Source organism: Triticum urartu, chromosome 6A (assembly GCF_056163025.1).
Source record: "Triticum urartu cultivar PI428250 chromosome 6A, HENAU_Tu73, whole genome shotgun sequence".
Taxonomy (NCBI): domain Eukaryota; kingdom Viridiplantae; phylum Streptophyta; class Magnoliopsida; order Poales; family Poaceae; genus Triticum; species Triticum urartu.
The window spans coordinates 184862689-184882997 of NC_141878.1; positions in this window are offsets into that span (position 1 = coordinate 184862689).

The window sequence follows — 20309 nt, forward strand, 5'->3', positions numbered from 1 at the left end:
TCCCAAAAGGTGCCTCGAAAGTCTTCAGCTGAATGTCATCATGACACCACCTGTGAAGAATAGGAACCCCCGATCAAATTCTTCATATGGACCAAAGTCTACATATGGATCCAAGTCCTCATATGGACCAAATTCCTCACATGGATCAAATTCCTCGAATCAAAATCCTCATATGGTCATCATCATGCTAACACTTCTGTTTCGCAGGGAAAATCTAAGAGCTATGAATATGTGCATGATGTCGCTTGAAGCTACGTCAGTATTTCCCCGAAGAGGAAGGGATGATGCATCATAGCGGCGGTAGGTATTTCCCTCAGATATCAAACCAAGGTTACCGAACCAGTAGGAGAACCAAGCAACACAACGTAAAGAGCCCTTGCACATAGATAACATATCCTCGCAACCCGACGTGTTAAAGGGGTTGTCAATCCCTTTCGGGTAATGGTGCCAGAAATTGGTGTGTGACGGGAGAAAGTTGTAATAGATTGAATAAATAGATCGCAAATAAAATAAAGTGCAACAAAGTATTTTTGGGTTTTTGGATTAATAGATCTGAAAATAAAAGCAAGAGAAAATAGATCGCAAAGGAAAATATATGAGAAAGAAGACCCGGGGGCCGTAGGATTCACAAGTGGCTTCTCTCGAGAAAAATAGCAAACGGTGGGTGAAGAAATTACTGTTGGGCAATTGATAGAACTTAAAATAATTATGACAATATCCAGTCAATGATCATTATATAGGCATCACGTCCAAGATTAGTAGACCGACTCCTGCCTGCATCTACTACTATTACACCAAACATCGACCGCTATCCAGCATGCATCTAATGTATTAAGTTCATGGATAAACGGAGTAATGCAATAAGAACGATGACATGACGTAGACAAGATCTATCTATGTAGAGATAGACCCCATCGTTTTATCCTTAGTAGCAACGATACATATGTGACGTTTCCCTTTCTGTCACTGGGATCAAGCACCGTAAGTACGAACCCACTACAAAGCACCTCTTCCCATTGCAAGATAAATAGATCAAGTTGGCCAAAGAAAATCCAAATATTGGAGAAGAAATATGAGGCTATAAGCACTCATTCATATAGGAGATCAAAGAAACTCAAATAACTTTCATGGACATAAAAAGATAGATTTGATCATAAACTCAAAGTTCATCGGATCCCAACAAACACACCGCAAAAGCATTACATCATATGGATCTCCAAGAGATCATTGTATTGAGAATCGAGAGAGAGAGAGAGAGATGAAGCCATCTAGCTACTAACTACGGACCCGAAGGTCTACAAAGAACTACTCATGCATCATCGGAGAGGCAGCAATGGAGGTGGTGAACCCCATCTGAGATGGTGTCTAGATTGGATGTGGTAGTTCTGGACTCTGCGGCGGCTGGATGAATATTTCGTCGACTCCCCTAGGGTTCTGGGATTTGGGGGGTATTCATAGAGCATAGAGGCGGTCCCGGGGGCACCCGAGGTGGGCACAACCCACAGGCATAGCCAGGGCCCGTTGTGTTCCTTCTGGCCCATAAAAAATCCCCGTAAAGTTTCGTGGCATCTGGACTCCGTCTGATATTAATTTTCTGCGACGTAAAAACATGGAAAAAACGGGAACTGGCACTTGGCACTATGTCAATAGGTTATTACCAGAAAATGATATAAAATGACTATAAAATGATTATAAAACATTCAAGATTGATAATATAACAACATGGAACAATAAAAAATTATAGATACGTTGGATACATATTAGCATCCCCAAGCTTAACTCCTACTCGTCCTCGAGTAGGTAAGTGATAAAAATAGAATTTTTGATGTGGAATGCTGCCTATCATGTCATATCATATTCTTTTCTTTATGGCATGGACATTTGGACTTTTAGTTGTTCAAAGCAATATTCTAGTTTTGACATGATAATTTAGATACTCAAGCATATCAACAAGCAACCATGTCTTTCAAACTATCAACGCTAAAATAAGTTATCCCTAGCCCATCATACTCAAACATTAATCCATTCATGAAACACACTCGAATATTAGCTATACCCAATACTTAAGTACGATCATATTGCCTCATAGTTGGTGTTTTTATAAGAGAAGATGGAGACTCAAAAATAAAAATTACGTAAAGTAAAGTAAAAGAAAGGCCCTTCATAGAGGGAAGTAGGGATTTGTAGAGGTGACAGAGCTCTAAGCGAAAAACTTATAGATAAAAACATTTTGGGAGGTGTATCCATCCCACCAACGAAAACGACCTAGAGTTCCCAATACTTTCCATGCATAGATATATCATAGGCGATTCCCAAACAGAAAATAAAGTTTATTCCTGTTTCCACCATACTTTCACTTTCCATGGCTAACCGTATCCACGGGTGCCCTCCATACCAACACTTTCCATGGAATTTATTATTTGACAACATAAAGTAAATTCATTTTTTTTGCATTTCGGGACTGGGCATCCCTAATACCTTTGCTTTACTCTCGTGCAATGATAAGTGAATAAACACTCATCTTAAGAATAACACACCTAGCATGGAAAATATTAGCCACCCCTCACCACCCCGCGAGCGAAACAAACACACAAAAGAGAAGTTTATTTTGACAATTAGAGATGGCACATGCAAATTTTCTTAGAACGGCAAAAGAATACCGCATATAGCTAGATATAGTGGACTCATGTGGCAAAACTGGGTTAAAGGTTTTTGGATGCACAAGTAGTGATCATACTTAGTGCAAAATGAAGGCTAGCAAAAGATTGGGAAGCGATCAACTAAGAAACAGATAATCTCATAAGCAAGCATTAAGCATAAATAACACCGAATAATGCACCATAAGTAGGATATAATTTCATTGCATGACTATTGACTTTCGTACTTGCAGAGGGAATCACAAACCTTAACACCAATATTCTTACTAAAGCATAATTACTCACCAACATAACTCACATATCACATCATCATATCTCAAAACTATTACTAAGAGTCAAGTTTATTTTGTCCAATGATCTTCATGAATTTTTTTTATTATATCCTTCTTGGATATCTATCACTTTGGGAATAATTTTCTTGTATTGCTTTTGACAAGCTCCAACAAATATAAGTGAAGATCATGAGCATAATACATTTTTCTTTCTCAAATTAATTTAAGTGAAGCAAGAGAGAATTTCTTGAAAATTTTACGAACTCTCAAACAAATCTAAGTGAATCAAGAGAGCATTTCTTCAAAAATACTAAAGCACACCGTGCTCAAAAAGATATAAGTGAAGCACTAGAGCAAGTCCATAGCTCATAAAAATTTAAGTGAAGCATAGAGAGCAATTCTAACAAGTCATGACATAATTTTGGCTCTCTCAAATAGGTGTGTCCAACAAGGATTGATGACTTAAAACACAAAATAAAATAAGCAAAGACTCATATCATACAAGACGCTCCAAGCAAAACACATATCATGTGACAAATAAAAATATAGTTTCGAGTAAAATACCGATGGTTGTTGGAAGAAAGTGGGGAAGCCACTCGGGGGCATCCCCAAGCTTAGTTGGTTGCACATTTTTGGATAATATCTTGGGATGTCGGGGCATCCCCAAGCTTAGGCTCTTCCATCCTTCCTTCATCCATCGTAAGATAACCCAAAGCTTGAAAACTTCAATCACACAAAACTAAACTAAACCTTCATGAGATCCGTTAGTATAAGAATAATAAATCACTACTATAAGTACTGTATCAAACCAATTAATATTTTGTTTCTATATTATATCTATTGTATTCCAACTTTTCTATGGCAAAAACTCATCAAAGAAAACCATAGAGCCATCAAAATAAGCACACAACACAAAGAAAACAGAATCTGTCAAAACAGAACTGTCTGTAGCAATCTGAAAATTTAGAATACTTCTGTAACTCCAAAAATTCTTGAAAAATAGGACAGCCTGAGAAATTTCTATATTGATCTACTTCAAGTTGAATGGGTATTTCGCTCTCTGGTAAAAAATGAAAATTAATTTTGTGAGCGTAAAAATTTCTGTTTTTTCAGCAAGATCAAACAACTATCACCCAAGAAGATCCTAAAGGATTTACTTGGCACAAACACTAACTAAAACACAAAAAACACAATCATAACAGTAGAATAATTGTTCTAACACACAAAAACAGGAAGCAAAAGGCAAAAATAAAATTTATTCATTGGGATGCCTCCCAACAAGCGCTATAGTTTTACGCCCTTAGCTAGGCATAAAGCAAGGATCTAAGTTTTGTCATCTTTGGTTCGAGATCCATAAGATGCCCTCATGATTGATTCATAAGGTGGCTTAACTCTAGTTCTAGGAAAGTGTTCCATACCCTTCCTCAAAGGGAATTGGAACTTAATATTGCCATCTTTCATATCAATCACGACACCGATAGTGCGTAAAAATGGTCTACCAAGAATAATTGGACAAGACGGATTGCAATCAATGTCAAGAACAATAAAATCTATGGGCACATAATTCCTATTTGCAAGAATAAGAACATCATTAATTCCTCCCATAGGCTTTTTAATAGTAGAATCCCCCAAGTGCAAATTCAAAGAACATTCTTCAAGATTACTAAGACCAAGCACATCACATAAGGATTTCAAAATTGTAGAAACACTAGCACCCAAGTCACACAAAGCAAAACACTCAGAATTTTAATCTTGACTTTGATAGTAGGTTCCATTCATCATGCAATTTTCTGGGAATTGAAACTTCTAATTCCAATTTTTCTTCAAGAGCTTTCATCATAGCATCAACAATATGTTTAGTAAAAGCTTTATTTTGTTCATAAGCATGGGGTGAATTTATCATGGATTGCAACAAAGAAATACAATCATTCAAATAGAAACTACCATAATTAAAGTCTTTGTAATCCAAAAGAGTGGGCACATCACTAGCTAAAGTTTTGACCTCTCCAAACCCACTTTCATCAATTTTCTCAACAAGATTTTCACCCTCCGAAATATTGGGACGCCTTCTACATAAAGTTGACTCTTCTCCGGTCCCTTTTTCATCAATATTAACTTTACTAAACAAGGAGTCAATACAAGAAACACCAATCATTTTAAGATCTTCATCACTTTTGCGAAAGAAATCACTAGAAAATGCTTTTTCTAAAAATTCTCTTTTAGCTCTAAGCATTGCGGTTCTTTTCTTACTTTCATCCATAGAAACATAAAGAGCTTTAACTGACTCATCTACTTTAGGCACAAAAAAATTCATCTTGAGATTTTCCACATCATGAGCAATTCTATCAACACTTCTAGACAAATCATCAATCTTACTGAACTTTTCTTCTATGGAAGTGTTGAAAACTTTTTGAGTGTTGATAAATTGTTTAATATTATTCTCAAGATTAGAGGTGTTCCTATTATTATTATAAGATTGATTTCCATAGGAATTACCATAATTATGAGAGGAATTACTAGGAAAGGCCTAGGATTAAAATTTCCTCTATAAGCATTGTTGTTGAAATTATTTCGATAGATAAAATTCACATCTATGGCATCACTATTTTGCTCAATCAAAGTAGACAAAGGCATATCATTAAGATCAATAGGATCACTTCTACTAGCAACCAATTTCACAAGAGCATCAACTTTTTCACTCAAAGAAGACATTTCTTCAACCGAATTAACTTTTTTACTAGTAGGAGCCCTTTCGGTATGTCATTGCGAATAATTTGCCATAATATTATCAAGCAATTTGGTGGCTTCACCCAAAGTAATTTCCATAAAAGTACCACTCGCGGCGGAATCTAAAAGATTACGAGAAACAAAATTCAAACCCGCATAAATATTTTGTATGATCATCCAAAGATTTAACCCATGAGTTGGGAAATTCCTTAGCATCATTTTCATCCTTTCCCAAGGTTGTGCAACATGCTCATGTTCAAGTTGCTTGAAATTCATGATCTGGGTTCTAAGGGAAATAATTTTTGCGGGAGGAAAATACTTAGTGATAAAAGCATCTTTGCACTTATTCCAAGAACCGTTACTATTGCGAGGCAAAGAAGAGAACCAATTTTTTGCAGAATCACACAAAGAAAACAGAAATAATTTCATCTTGACCACATCATTGTCCACATATTTTTTTATTTTGCATATCGCATAATTCCACGAAGGTATTAAGATGGGACGCGACATCCTCATTGGGAGTACCGGAAAATTGGTCTTTCATAACAAGATTCAGCAAAGCAGTATTAATATCACAAGACTCCGCACTAGCAGCGGGAGGAGCAATCGGAGTGCCAATAAAATCATTGTTGTTCATATTTGAGAAATCACATAACTTGGTGTTCTCTTGAGTCATGATGACCACACAACAAGATTGCACTCAAAAATAGATCCGGCAAGAAAATGGCGAACGAAACAGAGAGGCGAATAAAACGATAGATTTTTGTGAAGTGGGGGAGAGCAAAATGAGAGGCAAATGATGTAAATTGCGAGGAGATGAGATTTGTGATTAGAAACCTGGTATATGTTGAAGATCCTCCCCGGCAACGGCGCCAGAAATTCCTTTTGATGTTGCTTGAAGCTACGTCGGTATTTCCCCAAAGAGGAAGGGATGATGCATCACAGTGGCAGTAGGTATTTTCCTCAGATATGAAACCAAGGTTATCGATCCAGTAGGAGAACCAAGCAACACAACGTAAACAGCCTTGCACATAGATAACAAATCCTCGCAACCCGACGTGTTAAAGGGGTCGGGTAACGGTGCCATAAATTGTTGCGTGATGGGGAAAAGTTGTAATAGATTGAATAAATAGATCGCAAATAAATAAAGTGAAGCAAAGTATTTTGGGTTTTTTGGATTAATAGATCTGAAAATAAAAGCAAGAGAAAATAGATCGCAGAGGCAAATATATGAGAAAGAAGACCCGGGGGCCGTAGGTTTCACTAGTGGCTTCTCTCGAGAAAAATAGCAAACGGTGGGTGAAATAATTGTTGTTGGGCAATTGATAGAACTTCAAATAATTATGACGATATCCAGGCAATGATCATTATATAGGCATCATGTCCAAGATTAGTAGACCAACTCATGCCTGCATCTACTACTATTACTCCACACATCGACCGCTATCCAGCATACATCTAGTGTATTAAGTTCATGGAGAAAAGGAGTAATGCAATAAGAACGATGACATGATGTAGACAAGATCTATCTATGTAGAGACAGACCCCCTCGTTTTATCCTTAGTAGCAACGATACATACGTGGTGTTTCCCTTTCTGTCGCTGGGATCAAGCACCGTAAGATCGAACCCACTACAAAGCACCTCTTCCCATTGCAAGACAAATAGATCAAGTTGGCAAAACAAAACCCAAATATCGGAGAAGAAATACGAGGCTATAAGCAATCATGCATATAAGAGATCAAAGAAACTCAAATAACTTTCATGGATATAAAAAGATAGATCTGGTCATAAACTCAAAGTTCATCGGATCCCAACAAACACACCGCAAAAGAGTTACATCATATGGATCGATCTCCAAGAGACCATTGTATTGAGAATCAAGAGAGAGAGATGAAGCCATCTAGCTACTAACTACGGACCCGAAGGTCTATAAAGAACTACTCACGCATCATCGGAGAGGCACCAATGGAGGTGGTGAACCCCATCCGAGATGGTGTCTAGATTGGATCTGGTGGTTCTGGACTCTGCGGCGGCTGGATGAATATTTCGTCGACCCCCCTAGGGTTCTGGGATTTGGGGGGTATTTATAGAGCAAATAGGCGGTCCGGGGGCACCCGAGGTAGGCACAACCCACAGGGGCAGCCAAGGCCCGTTGTGTTCCTTCTGGCCCATAAAAATTCTCCGTAAAGTTTCATGGCATTTGGACTCCGTCTGATATTGATTTTCTGCGATGTAAAAAACACGGAAAAAACAGAACTGGCACTTGGCACTATGTCAATAGGTTAGTACCAGAAAATGATATCAAATGACTATAAAATGATTATAAAACATCCAAGATTGATAATATAACAACATGGAACAATTAAAAATTATAGATACGTTGGAGACGTATCAATAGGACACAAGCTAATCATGAATAAATGATTACTCATTTCTTATGTCCTTATACTGCTTCATGAAATTCAATCTGATGAATTTGATGTCATATTCTTCACTGATGAAGTATATGAGTTCGTAAGATGCACTAATTCATCTGCAGGATGATCAACCCAAAGCTACTGAGTGGGTCATCGACAGTGGATGTACAAATCACATGATCGGTGACAAGAGCTTATTGATGGACACTGCTTTATCTTTGTCGCATCTGAAGCATATCAGCTACGCTGACAAAGGCGAAAGCAAGGTATTGGGTCTAGGTAGGGTTGCAATCTCAAAGGATCGACACATGGACAAAGTCATGCTTGTCAAGTCCTTAGGATTCAACCTCATGTCTGTCTCAATGCTTTGTGATCTTGATATGGTAGTTGTCTATGGCAAATATCGTTTCGTTGTGATCATGGAATCTAACAATTCCAAATTCTTCGAAGGATTTAGGAAAGGATACTTGTATATTGTTGATTTCTCTGCAGGACCATAGCCTGCCACATGTCTACTTGCAAAAGCTTCAGAAGGCTGGTTATGGCATCGACGCCTAGGTCATGCTGGCATGAGGAACTTACACACACTCGCGAAGAAGAAGCATGTCATTGGCATCGAGGGTGTCAAATTCCTGAAGGACCATCTGTGTGGAGCTTGTGAAGCTGGAAAGATGACCAAGTCCAAGCATCCCTCAAAAACTATCATGACTACCACTCATCCTTTTGAATTGCTTCATATGGATCTCTTTGGCCCTACTCATTATGCCGCATTCACAAATGCAGCATCTCTATATGGCTTTGTTATTGTTGATGACTATTCTCCTTACACTTGGGTGCATATCATCACTTACAAAACTGAAGTGCAGGAAGTCTTCAAACAATTTTCCTCAAGGGCATCGACAAACTTCAGTGTGAAGATCAAGCACATTAGGAGTGACAATGGGACCGAGTTCAAGAATACAGGTCTTGATGACTATCTTGATGAACTTGGTATTACTCACGAGTTATCTGCCCCTTATACTCCTCAGAAAAATGGTGTCATGGAGTGCAAGAATAGGACTCTTGTTGAGATGGCTCGCACTATGCTTTGATGAATACAAGACGCCTCCTCGCTTCTTGCCTGGGGCTATTGATACTGCATGCCACATCATCAACAGGGTATATCTTCACAAATTCTTCAAAAAGACCTCATATGAACTCCTCACTAACAAGAAACCCAATGTGAGTTATTTCAAAATCTTCGGTGCTAAATGTTGGATTAGAGATCTTCATCACAATTCTAAATTTGCACTGAAAGCACATGAAGGTTTTATGCTTGGTTACGGAAAGGACTCGCACACCTACAGAGTCTTGAACACCTATCACCACAAGGTTGTTGAAACTGTAGATGTGCGGTTCGATGAAACTAATGGCTCGCAAAGAGAGCACCTACTTCCTGTGCGAGATGAAATGTCATCTGAGGAATCCATCAAGTTCAAGGCTACTGAGGATGTCATACCTATTGAAGAATCTGCTGAAGAAGTCATTCCAGAACGTGAAGAAAATCATGCTGGTACAACTGAAGAAAATGTCTCTGAAGAAAATGGTGAGTGCAATCTACGTCGTCAACTTGCTCATCCTCGCGTGGCAAATGAAGTGCAGATCGAGAAAATCATCGACGACATCAACGCACCAGGTCATCTCACACGCTCAAAAACTTCACATTTGTCTAACTTTTGTGGGAACTTTGATTTTGTCTCTATCACATAGCCCACCAAAGTTGATGAGGCATTTCTAGAGCCTGAGTGGATACAAGCGATGCAAGAGGAATTACATCAATTCGAGCTCAACAATGTCTGGGAACTTGTCAAGCGACCAGACCCACGCAAGCACAATATCATCGGTACCAAATGGATCTACCGCAACAAGCAAGATGAAAATGGCCTTGTGGTGAGGAATAAGGCTCGTCTTGTAGCTCAAGGCTGCACACAGGTTGAAGGAATAAATTTCGATGAAACTTTTGCACATGTTGCTAGACTTGATCCTATTCGCATATTGTTTGCTTATGCTAACCATCATAATATCATCTTATATCAAATGGATGTGAAAAGCGCGTTCCTCAATGCTAAGCTTGAGGAAGAAGTATATGTTGCTCAACCCCCAGGTTTTGAAGATCCTAAGCATCCTGACAAAGTCTTCAGACTCAATAAGGCCCTTTATGGCCTCAAGCAGGCCCCTCGGGCGTGGCATGATACTTTGAAGGAATTCCTCATGAAGAAAGGCTTCAAACCCGATTCACTTGACCCAACTCTTTTCACCAAAACCTATGATGATGAATTATTCGTGTGCCAAATATATGTTGATGATATTATCTTTGGTTGTACTAACCAATGTTATAGTGATGAATTTGGCTATATGATGAGTGAAGAATATCAAATGTCTATGATGGGAGAACTGAAATTCTTCTTAGGTCTTCAAATTTTTCAACAGCGCAATGACATCTTCATTTCCCAAGAGAAACACCTCGAGGCGTCAAAATCGGCATGCAAGATTGCAAAGGCGTCAAAATCCCTATGCCCACAAATGGCCATCTATGCACTAATGAAAATGGTATAGACTTCGATCAAAAGGTATACCGCTCCATGATTGGCCCTTTATTGTATCTATGTGCATCTAGGCCAGATATTATGCTTAGTGTTTGCATGTGTGCCCGTTTTCAAGCTACACCAAAGGAATCACACCATAAGGCTGTGAAGCATATTCTTTGATATCTAGCTCACACTCCAACACTTGGATTATGGTATCCCAAGGGCTCGGCTTTTGATCTCATTGGATATTCTGACTCTGACTATGCTGGTGATCGTGTGGATCACAAGTCAACATCAGGCACATGCCATTTCCTCGGACGATCCTTAGTATGTTGGTCCTTGAAGAAGCTGAACTGTATATCACTCTCTATTGAACTCAACCCAGTCTGTTCACAAATTCTTCATATGCATTCTATTTGAAACCCGTTCAAAATCTTCATTGTGTCCTTGTCAGCTGAAGAACTTGTGAACAAAACGTTAAAATTTTCATATCTGAATTTTCAGCTTTTGCCGCTCAAACCGTTCTGCATCCCATGATAAGATAAACTATTCACCTACGATCTCCAAATCTCAGTACGTGGGTGACACATGTCGCTAGGATGGCAATGGTCAGGGGCACGTTCGTCCAATTTCTTCAGACGTGTAGTTTTCATCGTGCCTATAAATACCCCCTCTTGTCCTCAGAACTCATTTACTCTGCTCGACTTCTCCTCGCTCGAGCTCTCAGACCTAGCGTCGCTGATACTCTCCATCGTCACCGGTGAGGAAGAGCTTGACTGCTTCGACCTCGTCGTTGTCGTACTCGCGCCGGCCGCGGAAATCCTCACCCCGCCGCCGTTGTAGCTATCTTCCGCAGCCAAGTTAGGGTGTGGAAGATCTGAACGGACAAGCTTCTCCACTACTACTCTCAGTTCGTCGTGTTCTTCATCTAGGGTAAATAAAATCTGACTTTACTGCCCTAGTTTGATTCTCATAATTTCCACAAAATCTTCAAAAGGTGTTTATTCTTCAACTTCCCTATCCTTAAACACCTAGTTGCATATGTTCTTGATCTGTTTCCCTAAGCTATGTTTTCTTCAATATTCCTCAGTTGTGTAGATTTTCAAATCTATACAACTCTGGAACCTAAGTCAAGAACCTCAAGACAACCATGGTCAAATTCCTCAAACTTGATCCTTTTGAAAAATTTCTGAGAACGCATATGACCTCTCCAAATTCTTCGCACCTATACTCTGTACACAGGTACACGTGTCCACTGCTGAATCTTTAGGTTGTCATCAACTTAACTCATTTGCAGTGTTCCTCGAAGATAAATTGCATACCTCCTTAAAAACCTCAATTGTTCAAAATCCTCAAGTGAAGAAAATGGCTGAAGGTAAAAGACCTCAGAAGGGAGGAAAGAGGCCAGAGACAAACACAACTTTTGAAATCCCTGAAGACATATATGATGAATATTGCACTCTTGATGAAGCCAAGCATGGCAAGGAGAACAAAAATCAGCACAAAGTGCGCATTCAGAGGATTGAGAGGAGATGAGCAAGAGAATGGAGGGAGTATAGATATGTGACTCCAAAGTAAATGAAGAAATTCGTTTTACACCCTCCATGCCCAAGACCTCCATTGGCTCTAGGCCAAGTTGCTGATTCCTCAAGCATAAGAAGAGATGAGTATTTTCCCAAGGAATGGGCCAAGCGCCAAGCCAAGTTGGCTAAAATGGCAAAGGAAGCAGTGAAGAAATTCAACGAAGATTCTGCTGCTGCTACCGGGGCCTCTGCTAGCAAACCCAAGAAGGCTTTGCCGAAGAAGTCAGCTGTAAAGCCGAGTTCCTCCACTACAATGCCCTCACAGCCAAGTTCTTCAAAGTCCTCAAGGCCAATTCCTCAGGTAACATCTTCAAAGGCAACTCCAACTCCCTCAGTTGCAAAATCCTCAGCTGCAGCTGCAAAGTCCTCAGCACATGTGCATCTAGCATCGTGCCAAAGGACCCCAGAAATCTCAATCGTTTCAGGAGCCTCTGCAAGTTCCTCAGCTCCGCCACAGTCCTCAACAGGCCCGACCTTACTAAAGAAAAAGGCCGCTGGTGGACGCAGCTCGAGGCTAAGTCCTGAAAAGAAGCAAGTTGCCTTTCAAGTTCCGTCAAGCTAGTGATGATGAAGAACTCGCTGAGATCATTAGAGACAAGCAACAAATGGCCGCTAGAGCCAAAGGCAATGTTGTGCCTCTCTTACTGGATCCGAAGAAGATCCTCGATTTTATTGATCTGTGGCACAAGGATCCTAACACTCCTCTGCCCGACTTAAACCTCACGCCTGGACAAAGTCATATGTTGACGGCCTTCATAAATGAAGAAAAATGGAAATTTGAATAGGGGACGAAAGTCAAGAAAGCTCAGTACAAAAAGGAGTGTTTTCTAAAGAAAAATGTTCTGAACTTATCCCCTGATGAACTTGTTGCTCTGCGAACAGAAATCAAGGGCCTCAGTGATGAATTTGACAGATACTATGTTGATTGGCTAGGTGCCAAAGTCAGATTTGTCAAGCTGACCAAGACCCTCAAGCCAAATGTTGTGCTCCAAGAGGTTGTGAAGCCTTTAACTATAAATCTTCAGCCCAAGCCACAAAATCCTCATACCAAGAAGCAGAAATTCAAGGCTAATGATTTCTTCGCCGAGCATCATTTCTTCATGGATTACAATCCCTATGACTCTGCAAGACTTTTACGCAAGCGCTTCTGGATAGCCAGCCAGATGAACTTTTATTCCTCACTGCTATTTGATAAGGACAAGGTATTTGAGCACCAACAAATTCCTTACGTGAATATGGAGTCTCTCTCGTGCTTTCAACCTATCCTCGATGTTCTTCATGATGATGGGCTTCTGAACTTTTGCGCTGACATCTACGACTGGAATGTAGAACTCATTCTTCAATTCCACGCCACACTGCATCTCACCAGAAATGTTGAAGGCGTGAATTCATGGGTGCTAGAATGGATGACTGAGAATACTCATCACAAAGCACCAGCCTCTGAATTGCTTCATGCCATCCCAGTCAGTCCTCCCACTAAAGGTGCAAGACTCATTTATTAGGAACCTGAACTTTCAAATCACTTGATGCAAGTGCCGATGAAGCCATTGAAGCCTGGCCAAGCTCCTAGGACAACATTCCTCGTCAAGGAATTTCTATATGTGCCAAGGATAATTTATCTCATATTGACCAAAACCATCAGTCCAATCAAGGGCCACAACTCTGATGAAGAAGAGGTTGTTGGCATCATGAAGAATTTGCGATTCAATATCATACATGGTATTCCTATCAACTACCACGATTTCTTCATGAGGACTTTGGCCAATGTTGCTCTGTCACCTTTTGAGTTGAAGCCTTATGCTCCCTAGATCATGAAATTCATCAGATCAAGGTCTTCAATTCAATACCAGGCTGACTGTCAAAATCATCTCAGCTATTTGCCACCTATTGAAGTCCTCAAAATGACTAATTCCTCGACTGATGAGAAGGGCAAGGCTGCTGTTATAGATGAAGGCACTCGTCCATTGGATGGACAGTTTCGCAAAGCTGCATCCTATTCCACCAATGATGACTCTACAACACAAGATTCTGCCGCCAAAGCCTCAAAGCAAAATCATCAAGCCACTGCTCTACATGTGATGATTGATCGTGAACTTCTCCTCAGTCTTCATTAGAACATGATAGTCACACAAAATACTGTGAAGAAGAATCACTACTATTTGCATGAAGTCTTTGACCGCACTTGGGCTATTCTGTCTAATCTTTATAGTGCTTAAGATCTCAAGGAGATGGAATTTCAACATGACTTTGACTGGGCACAGCCACCTTCGAAGAAATTCAAGAAGGTCAAAGTACCTCAGCTGGTCGCCAGTTCATATTCTTCATCGTGCGAGACGGACGAAGCTGAAGACTTGACCGACACTACGGCTGGCCCTACTCCAACGGACGACCCCAACAATGTTGGCGCTCCTCCATCGACATCATGATTATATTATTCAGGAGCATTGGTCCTCATTTTTTGTCCTTTTTTGTCATTCGATGACAAAGGGGAGAAATTTGAGTTAGTCTTCAAGTGGGTCTCTTATATGTGGTTTTTTGTTACGTTACAACTCTTGCTCTTCTGAGGTGTTTACTCTGATGAGTTGTAAACTTAATTCCTATGGTGCTCTAACTCTTTTGAACTACTTTCTGCATGCTTATTTCCTCAAGTACCTTAATGCACGCATGCTGATTTCGTCAGAGTCCATATTTCATCATGCATTTCAAATTCTTCATATTATATGATAAATGCTTGTATGAATTACAAGATATTGGGGGAGATCTCCATGATGTTGCTCTACAATGTGCATTTGCTAATCAAAGAAAAATCCTCAAATGTGCACATCTTCAGGGGGAGTTCTTCTATATCTTGGAATCAAATTCCTCAGTATCAGTATTTACATTTCATATGTTTATCCCCGTTGAAAACTTAACCTATTTGTCATCAATCACCGAAAAGGGGGAGATTGTAAGTGCATCTAGTGCCCCTTAGTGATTTTGGTGTATTGAAAACTTATAGGTTAAGGGACTAAGGTGTATGTGAGTGTACACAGGTTCTATAAGTCTATAAGGAGTTTGATATTTACGATGAAAGTCGACCCCTAAAAATGAATGTCTTTAGTTGAAGACTTTGGTTTTCTTGAAGACTTCGAAAGTGAGGAAATTGGTGTGACCTTGAAGACTTTGATATTCATGTGAGGATTATGAAGCGTGAAGACTTTTGTTTTCATAGTTTCATTTTCTCATTCTTGAGTCATAGGAAACCCCGTACTATTAAAGGGGGTCGAGGTAAAACCAAGGAAAAGTTTCCAAGTGATGCTCATCTCAAAATCCTACACATACTCTATCATTTTCGAGTGAAGCCATTGGAAATCTCATATAGTTCAATCAATTCCTTCAGTAAAGATACGAAGATCTTCTGGTCTCTGGGGAATTTGTTCTGACTAAGGAGTTAGGTATTCGCCAGCGTGGATTGCCTACAAGTGAAGAACATGATAGCCCTGAGGAATTTGCTAATAAAATTTCCGACTGTTGATGTGCTATGCGCCATCTGTCCCAAAATATCTACCCACCTCACGGTCATATCATTGAAGGGCATTTATGTCTTATCATGTCGGGCTGCTCCCTAGGCTATAAATAGCCGCCCCCTACAACCACTAGCTGGTTGGCTGCTCCGAAAGAAACTAACACATGTCATTGAGAGCATCCCATCCTCTGAGGACTTTGAGCGAAAATCATCAAGTGAGGAAAACCCAAACCCAAACACCTACAAACCCAAAGTGATTAAGCATCACTGAAGAGATTGTTCCTGTGTGGGAACGACGCTTGTTACCTTTGATGAATGTGCATCCTCCAGACGGTTATGCGTCATGGTCTAGAGCATCCAAGAGGAATTGTGGATCACCCAGTGACCGAGTCTGTGAAGGTTTGGAAGTCACCTGAAGACTTACCACGTGTGATTGGGCGAGGTCTGTGTGACCTTAGCTCAAGGAGAATACAGTGAGGTGATACGTCTCCAACGTATCTATAATTTTTGATTGTACCATGCTGTTATATTATCAATCTTGGATGTTTTATAATCATTTTATATCATTTTTTGGTACTAACCTATTGACATAGTGCCAGGTGCCAGTTTTTGTTTTTTCCATGTTATTTTTACATCGCAGAAAATCAATATCAGACGGAGTCCAAGTGCCACAAAACTTTATGGACAATTTTTATGGGCCAGAAGGAACACAACGGGCCCTGACTGCGCCTGGGGGTGCCCCGAGGGGGGCACAACCCACCAGGGCGCGCCAGGAGGCCCACGCGCGCCCTGGTGGGTTGTGCCCACCTCGGGTGCCCCCGGACCGCCTCTTCGCTCTATAAATACCCCAAAAATCCCAAAACCTAGGGGAGTCAACGAAATATTCATCCAGCCATCGTAGAGTTCAGAACCACCAGATCCAATCTAGACACCATCTCGGATGGGGTTCACCACCTCCATTGGTGCCTCTCCGATGATGCGTGAGTAGTTCTTTGTAGACCTTCGGGTCCGTAGTTAGTAGCTAGATGGCTTCATCTCTCTCTCTCTTGATTCTCAACACAATGGTCTCTTGGAGATCCATATGATGTAACTCTTTTGCGGTGTGTTTGTTGGGATCCGATGAACTTTGAGATTATGATCAGATCTATCTTTTTATATCCATAAAAGTTATTTGAGTTTCTTTGATCTCTTATATGCATAATTTCCTATAGCCTCATATTTCTTCTCCGATATTTAGGTTTTGTTTGGCCAACTTGATCTATTTATGTTGCAATGGGAAGAGGTGCTTCGTAGTGGGTTCGATCTTACGGTGCTTGATCCCAGTGACAGAAAGGGAAACACCACGTATGTATCGTTGCTACTAAGGATAAAACGATGGGGTCTATCTCTACATAGATAGATCTTGTATACATCATGTCATCGTTCTTATTGCATTACTCCGTTTCTCCATGAACTTAATACACTAGATGCATGCTGGATAGTGGTCGATGTGTGGAGTAATAGTAGTGGATGCAAGCAGGAGTCGATCTACTAATCTTGGACGTGATGCATACATAATGATCATTGCATGGATATCATCATAATTATTTGAAGTTCTATTAATTGCCCAACAGTAATTTATTCACCCACCGTTTGCTATTTTTCTCGAGAGAAGCCACTAGTGAAACCTACGGCCCCGGGTCTTCTTTCTCATATATTTGCCTTTGTGATCTATTTTCTTTTTCTTTTATTTTTAGATCCATTAATCCAAAAACCCAAAATACTTTGATGCACTTTATTTTATTTGCGATCTATTTATTCAATCTATTACAACTTCCTCCCGTCACGAACCAATTTCTGGCACCGTTACCCGAAAGGGATTGACAACCCCTTTATCACGTCGGGTTGCGAGGATTTGTTATCTGTGTGCAGGGGCTGTTTACATTGTGTTGCTTGCTTCTCCTACTGGTTTGATAACCTTGTTTTCATATCTGAGGGGAATACCTACCGCTGCTGTGTTGCATCATCCCTTCCTCTTTGGGGAAATACCGACGTAGCTTCAAGCGACATCAAAAGGAATTTCTAGTGTCGTTGCCGAGGAGGATCTTCAACATATAATAGGTTCTTAATCACAAATCTCATCTCCTCGTAGTTTACATTATTTGCCTCTCGTTGTCCTCTCCCCCACTTCACAAAAATTTGTTGTTTTATTTGCCTCTTTTTTTCCCGTTCGCCGTTTTCTTGCCAGATCTGTTTTTGTGTGCAATTTTATTTGCCGTTATTATCATTATGGATAGTTCTTCCTCTATTGCCTGCACCCCCGAGAACGAGGTTATCAACTTTAAACAAAGGGGAGGAGAAAATTTAAAAGATGCTTGGTATAGGATTTTCAATGCTCATAATAGATCTACCCGTAAGCAATCCACCGTTGTTCTTCTTCGTTGTTTTTATGTTGGCATCACCACTTGGTATAGATTCATCCTTGATACGATTACCGGTGGAAATTTCTTGATGTGTCCTTCTCTTGATGCCTTTAATGCTATGGGAAATTTAGTGGGCTCACCACCACTTATGGTTAATGAAACAACTTTGACTCTTGAGCATGTTATGGAAAAACTAGATGCTATTGAAAAGAAAATGCTCACCGAAGATCATATGGAAATTATAGATAAAAAGATTCATAATTTTTCTACCAATATTGGGTCAAAAGTGGGAGATATTCTTAAGTTGTTAAAAGAGAAGGATACGTTAATCCATGAAAGAATAGAAGAAAGTCCATCTCAGATTGACAAATTAGAAGAAATCTTTAGTAATCTAAGCACGGCTTTTGCTTCTGCTAAAACTATCAAGAAAACTCCCGTAAGGAGGGGTAGATCCAAGAACAAGGGTGCAACTTCTAGTAATAGTAATAATGGAGATCTTAAGATGATTAGTGTTCACCCGGATTTTGTTGAAGTGATAAGAGATCCTTTCTGCAAGAATGAAATCTTTCAATTTATTCCTAGGAGTATTGTTATTGAAGATCTTTATGCTAAATCTCTGAAGGATCCTAAGTGTTTGATTGAAGAATTTGACAAAGATGACAAAACTTAGATCCTTGCTTTATGCCTAGCTAAGGGCGTAAAACTATAGCGCTTGTTGGGAGGCAACCCAATGAATAAATTTTATTTTTGCTTTTTGCTTCCTGTTTTTGTGTGTTAGCAAAATTATGCTACTGTTATGATTTGTGTTTTTTGTTTTTTAATTAGTGTTTGTGCCAAGTAAAGCCTTTAGAATTTTCTTGGGTGATAGTTGTTTGATCTTGCTGAAAAAACAGAAACTTTTACGCTCACAAAATTAATTTTCATTTTTTACTAGAGAGCGATAAAATACCCATTCAACTTGCATTAGATCAACATACAAATTTCTCAGGTCGTCCTAATTTTTCAGAATTTTGGGGGTTACAGAAGTATTCGGAATAGTTAGATTGCTACACATTGTTCTGTTTTGACAGATTCTGTTTCCTTTGTGTTGTGTGCTTATTTTGATGGCTCTATGGTTTTCTTTGATGAGTTTTTCCCATAGAAAAGTTGGAATACAGTAGATATAATACAAAAACAAAATATGAATTGGTTTTATACAATACTTATAGTAGTGATTTTTTATTCTTATACTAACGGATCTCACGAAGATTTTGTTGAGTTTTGTGTGATTGAAGTTTTCAAGCTTTGGGTTATCTTACGATGGATGAAGGAAGGATGGAAGAGCCTAAGCTTGGGGATGCCCCGGCATCCCAAGATATTATCCAAAAATGAGCAACCAACTAAGCTTGGGGATGCCCCCGAGTGGCATCCCCACTTTCTTCCAACAACCATCGGTATTTTACTCGAAACTATATTTTTATTTGTCACATGATATGTGTTTTGCTTGGAGTGTCTTGTATGATATGAGTCTTTGCTTATTTTATTTTGTGTTTTAAGTCATCAATCCTTTCTGGACACACCTATTTGAGAGAGCCAAAATTATGTCATGACTCATTAGAATTGCTCTCTATGCTTCGCTTAAATTTTTATGAGCTATGGACTTGCTCTAGTGCTTCTCTTATATATTTTTTAGCACAGTGTGCTTTAGTATTTTTGAAGAAATGCTCTCTTGCTTCACTTAAATTTGTTTGAGAGTTAGCAGAATTTTCAAGAAATTCTCTCTTGCTTCACTTAAATTAATTTGAGAGAAAAAAATTTATTATGCTCATGATCTTCACTTATATTTGTTGGAGCTTGTCAAAAGCAATACATGAAAATTAGTCCCAAAGCGATAGATATCCAAGAAGGATATAATAAAAAATCATGAAGATTATTGGACAAAATAAACTTGATTCTTAGTAATAGTTTTGACATATGATGATGTGATATGTGAGTTATGTTGGTGAGTAATTATGCTTTAGTAAGAATATTGGTGTTAAGGTTTGTGATTCCCTGTGCAAGTATGAAAGTCAATAGTCATGCAATGAAATTATATCCTACTTATGATGCATTATTCGGTGTTATTTATGCTTAATGCTTGCTTATGAGATTATTTGTTTCTTAGTTTGTCGCTTCCCAATCCTTTGCTAGCCTTCATTT